The 6,000-nt window shown below is 34.0% G+C and overlaps 1 protein-coding gene across 5 annotated transcripts in view; it reads right to left on the reverse strand.

Annotated features, from left to right (window-relative positions):
- Positions 1 to 5,429, reverse strand: part of LOC141378791 (uncharacterized) — a 64,077-nt gene extending 58,648 nt beyond the window's left edge. For all 5 annotated transcript variants that reach the window (XM_073930191.1, XM_073930182.1, XM_073930196.1 and 2 more), the window contains exon 1: positions 5,342 to 5,429. The gene's annotated coding sequence lies outside the window, so the exon portion shown is untranslated. The remainder of the gene's footprint in view (positions 1 to 5,341) is intronic.
- Positions 5,430 to 6,000: the final 571 nt, after the last annotated feature.

Raw genomic sequence — 6,000 nt, forward strand, 5'->3', positions numbered from 1 at the left:
TGAAATTCATCCTGTGCGGAAATGATGCCAAATGGGAGACGTCGAAATCTGTACCTTCCAAATGGAGTGTTAAATGTCGTGAGCTTGGATGACTCCTCTGTCAGTTTGATTGCCCAGTACCCTGAACGGGCATCCAACACACTAAAGTATTTTGCACCCATTAATTTGGGTGTGATGTCTTCAATCGTCGGTAAAGGGTAGTGAGGACGTTTGATCGCTTTGTTGAGGTCACGGGGGTCTAAGCATATTCTAAGTTTACGGGTTCGCGGTTTTTCCACAACTACGAGTGCATTTACCCAGTCAGTGGGCTCTGTTACCCTTATTATGACCCCTTGTCTCTCCATATTTTGCAGCTCTTCTTTCAGTCTGCCACATAGGGCCAGAGGTACCCTTCTTGGGGGATACACGACTGGAGTTGCGTCGGATTTCAGATGGATTGTGCATTCCCCTGGGAATAATCCAATGCCATCAAATACATCAGCATATTCCTCCATAATGCATTTGTCCTCTTTTAATGCATTTACTGAGAGCACTAGCTTTATTAAGTCCAGGTCGAGGCATGCTTTTAGACCTAACACGGGCGGTGCTTGTGTGTTAACTATGTAAAAGTTCATTAGTGTTTCTCTGTCCTTATATCTGCATGGCAGTGCACATGTCCCTTTTACTGTGAGCACTTGACCACCATATCCAGTGAGACTGTGTTTAGTCGGTGAGAGTTTGCACTGAGCTTTAATTTTATCAAATGTGTGCAGTGGAATGACATTTACCTGCGCTCCAGTGTCCAACTTGAAACTAACTTCAGTTTCCTCTACCCCTAGTAGTATGTCTGCAAATGCTTGTTCCATGTCACCTGGTTTTTGTGAGACTGAATCCACGAAAAACTCTGCAGGTGGGTCTTCTTCACAATGTGAAACCTCTCTGCTCACTGCATACATATTCTTTTTGCAAACAGAACGACATACTTTGGCGAAATGGTTACGTTTTCCACATTTGCCACACTGTTTACCTTTAGCAGGGCATTTCTCAGATGGACCGTGAGCCTGGTTGCCACAGTAACCGCAACTTCTGCCGCGCTCCGTGACGTCATTGCTGCTGCGATGTGAAGCTTACACTTCAGCTTTCTTTGCTCTCTTCTGTGACTCTCTCTGTGCTGTGACAGCGTGCAGCACTTGATCGCGGGGATTGTATGAGCTGTTTGCGAACGTTTTGAGCTGAGCTTGTGCAACTTCGTGTGATCTGGCTATGTCCATAGCCTTGTCTAGCGTTAACTCCGAACCAACGCTGAGCAGCTTCTCTCGCACTCGAGGAGAGTGAATGCCAAACACGATGCGATCTCTGACCATTTCCTCACTGTCTGCATAAGCACAGTCTTTCACTAATAGTCTTAGCTCGGTTACAAATTGCTCAAAACTTTCATTTGCTCCTTGTATTCGCTCATGAAATTTATATCTGGCGAAGATTATGTTCGTTTTGGGCATCACATATGCTTCATACTTGTCGTAGTATGTTTGCAGTACCTTTGCTTCGTCTGCCGTCAGCGCCCAGGTGTTGAATATATCTCTTCCTTTTTCTCCTATCCATAGGAGCAAATAGCTGCACTTTTCGTCTTCTCCCCTTTTTTTCAGTGGACCTGCGAACATGAGCTCTGCATGCTGTCTGAATTTCCTCCATGCGTCGGGTAAATTAGACGATTCCCAGTTCATGTGCGGCGATGGTACTCCTGCTAAATCCATTTTTTAAATTTACTTTTCTTCTGACACCATGTCTTGTTTTGCGTTTAACTTTATTTGTTGCACGGGGCGTGCAGTAATTAAATAAGGAGACGGACAGTGAGTACCAACAACTTCCAGCTTTAATCCACAACGTGTTGCCGTATTACAGGTTAACCATCAATAGTAAACTCTTCTACTAGTCGTAAATTAGTGTCGCAAATATTCAGTGCTTACATGAATATTACATCTGGTTATCGTTTCATTATTGTTGATAAAGGAAAAACATGTTTGCATTTAGACGGAAACACACGGTTGCAACAGTCGTATGGTGCTGGATGAAATAACTAATGTTTATTTTTATAAAAAGTTGAAGCTTTGACGAAACTTGTCCACTAGAGAGCGCCAGTTCATTATTTCCAAAAAGGCATCTGGAAACGTCAGATTAATTTTTTTAACAATATGAAAATGTAGTTTTTTAGTACAGTATAAAACAGAAATACTCAAACACAGAAAACTCATAGATAACATCCTGCATATAAAACTAATGATTTTAAGATGTTGAAATATTTTTCTCTAATATTATATTTGAAGTCTTTGTGCCAATTTAAAAGTGGGATTGATGTATTTTTTGTAACGAATATGAGGAGATTTGCACTCATATTGTCATTGTGCATACTCTGTCAACTTATGGGGTGAGGTGCAAAAATGTATTAATAACAATTTACAGTGTTCTAAACCATTTTTATTGTTGTGGGAAAATTAACTTTTCGGCTTTACCATCATGCCAGCCTGCCAATTAAAAGGGGTGGTAGACCTTTTTGCAGATATTTGAAGTTCAAATGCTGCATTATAACATTTTAAGCGCTAATTTGTGCTGGTTTAGCTTGTCAGATGGTTATCATTACCACTCTTTTGATGAAAAAAAAGCTTTCTACATTTATGTGAAAGTGCTTATCATACTATTTTTTTTTTTGTTTACAAAAATGTATGTTTTTTTTTTTTTTACAAATGTGCATTTAAACTGTAAGTTATTATTACTAAAGTTTTGTATATAATGTAATGATATTAACAAAAATATCATTTTATCATCCATCATAAAAAATAAAAATAATCTGTTTTAAATTAAACATTGTAGCCTATAGGCAAATAACAATCTGGTCAGCTCATTTCTTCAGTCAGAATTTGTCCATTTAAATAATAAAAGCGTTCTATTGGTTATTTTTTTTACAATTTATGATGGCATACTGTCAAAAAGTGAACAACAATAAACTCATATAGGTGCCAAATTCTGGACTTTGTCAGAAGAGGGGTGGGTCTTTCGAACCTACCGAACCCACCCTGGCTACGAGCCTGACTATGTACCCTAGTAAAGAGGAAAATTGTTTTTATTTAATTAATTAACTTTTTTTGCTAACAAAATTTTTCAGTCATAAATGTAAATTTACTCACAAGAAACCAAATTTTAAGGTATTGATGACTGAATTATGCTTATATATTAGTATCAGAGACTCTAGATAAGAAAGCCCTACAAACTTTAAACATTTGTGAATTCTACGAATGTATATTTGTATTAGATTTATACTTACCTCCTGGCATGTATAATTTGAGGGAGAGTAGACAGTAAGCAAATTTATACTTTTGAGGGAACTATCCCTTTAAAAATGCAAAAAGTTGCAATATTCGACTATTTTAATTTTATTTTTCTATTGCATTTTTTTTAAAAATGCATTTAAATTGAACCCAAAGGAAGATATTTTGAAGAGAGCTGGAAACCATTGACTTCGATAGTAGAAAAAAACACAATGGAAGTCAATGGTTACAGGTTTTCAACTTTCTTCAAAATATCTTCTTTTATGTTTAGCAGAGAAATTGAATATAAAAAGGTTTAAATCTAACTGAGGTTGAGTAAATAGTGAGTAACTTTTTATTTTTGAGTAAACTATCCCTTTAAAAATGTGAAAAGTTGTGCTGTCTGACTATTGTAATTTTACATTATTATTGAATCTTGCAAAAGTTATTTTATTTTTCAAAATGCTGGTGTATTTTCCTTATTTTTGCATTCATTTACAGCTGATGTTGCAGTGTTAATTAAACTACTGTAATGCATAACCACTTCAGGGAGAGAAAATAGTGAGTACTTTTTAATTTTTGGGTAAAATACTATCTCCTTAAAAATAAAAAATAAAAAAATATATATATTTATATTCTTTGACTGTTATAATTTTATTTTCCTTTTGCTTAAATGCACTTAAATTGAAGATATTTTGAATAAAGCCATGAAAACATTAATTCAATAGTATCTGTATTTCCTACATGGAAGTCAATGGTTTACAGGTTTTCAGCTTTCTTTTAAATATATTATTTTAAGTTCAGCAGAGAAAATACGTGTAAACAGGTTTGCAATCACTTGAGGGAGAGTAAATAGTGAGTAACTTTTGCAATTTTGAGTGAACTATCCCTTTAAAAATGCAAAAAGTTGTACTGTCTGACTATTATAATTTTACATTATTATTAGATTTTTTTTGCATGTGAATCTTGCAAAAACTGTTTTATTTTTCTAATTGCAGGTGTATTTTCCTTATTCTTGCATTCATTTTATTTCATTGAAAATTGCGTTTCAGTAATGCAAAAGCACGTGAGAGGAAATAAATAGTGAGAAAAGGTTTATTTTTGAGTGAATTATTCTTTTAAGAAATGCAAAAAGTTGTACTATTTGACTTTCATAATTGTATTTTTCTATTGCATTTTTTTTTAAATAAAATGTATTTAAATTGAACACAAAGGAAGATATTTTTGAAGAAACCTGTAAATGTTGACTTCAATAGGATCTGTATTTCCCACTATAGAAGCTTTCTCAACTATCTTCTTTTAAGGTCAGCAGAGAAAATAAATGTTAAAAGATTTGCAACCTCTTGAGGGAGAGTAAATAGTGAGGTTTTTTTTTTTATTTTGCATGAACTATCCCTTTAAGTAATGCAAAAACTTGTGCTTTCTATTATCATTTTACATTGTTATTGGATTTTTTTTGCAAATGAATCTTGCAAAAAAAATTTTTAATATTTTCTAAATGCAGGAGCATTTTCCTTATTTTTGCATTTATTTACAACTGAAAATTGCACTACAGTAATGCATAAGCACTTGAGGGAGAATAAATAGAGTACGTCACTTTAAGAAATGCAAAACAGTGAACTATTTGACTCTCATAATTGTACTTTTCTATTGCATTTGTTTTTTTTAGAAATGCACTTAAATTGAATAGGAATATATTTTGAATAAAGCCATTGACTTCCACAATATTTGTTTTTTCTACTATGGAAGTCAATGGTTACAGGTTTCCAGATTTCTACTAAGTATCTTCTTTTAAGTTCAGTAGATAAATTAAATGTATAAATGTTTGGAATCATGTTTGGAGAGTAAATAGTGAGTAACTTGTATTTTTTGAGTGAACTATCCCTTTAAGAAATGCAGTTGTACTATTCGACTATTAGAAATATATTCTGTTGCATGAAAAACACTTATTTTTAAATGCAATAAAATCTGTACAAAATCCTAAAAAAAATAAATTTATCAGCAAAATGATGACTAAAGAGCTTGCAAAGAGTTAATAAATATTTAGTTGGTTTCTTTACCTGAATTGCATCCAGAGAACTTTGTCGTCTGTATCTTCAAAATATATTTGCCTATATAAATATATTTTGCTCTCTCTTTCGCACTAATGAGGCAATGATGTTTTTACCGAAATATATACAAGAGTGGACTGCTGGACCCTCCCACTCAATGACATTAGCAACAAAGTAGCCTTTCTTTCAGCATTTCTCACTGGCCTCATAATGTGCTCATAACTGCAGCCAAGAAACAGAGTCAGGATAACATTCCACACTGATAAACAAAGATATTTTGTAACGTTGCTGAGAGGTTTCTATCAGTCTGTGTTATAACAGGACATTGTTTCACACAAGATAACATAAGGCATTATTCTATATTATTACAAAGTCTGTTTTGAACACTAGAGGGCAGCATCTCTGTGCCATGTTTACTGTGTTCATCAGTGCATATACGTTGTAAAAAATGCATAAAGGAATTAAGTTGACTTATTAGTTTATACAAAATTGAATTGATTGAACATAAAACTATCAAGTTTTCCTCTTCCCCATAAAATAATTCAGGAATTGTGTTGTTTTAGCTTATTTTAAATAAGCACATGTCATCTTTTGAGTGGATGGTGACCTTCAAGATAGAAAGATAAACATTTAATAATGCATGGTTGAACCCCAATCATGTTTTACCA

The sequence above is a fragment of the Danio rerio genome, chromosome 2 (genome assembly GCF_049306965.1).
Source record: "Danio rerio strain Tuebingen ecotype United States chromosome 2, GRCz12tu, whole genome shotgun sequence".
NCBI classification, from domain to species: Eukaryota; Metazoa; Chordata; class Actinopteri; order Cypriniformes; family Danionidae; genus Danio; species Danio rerio.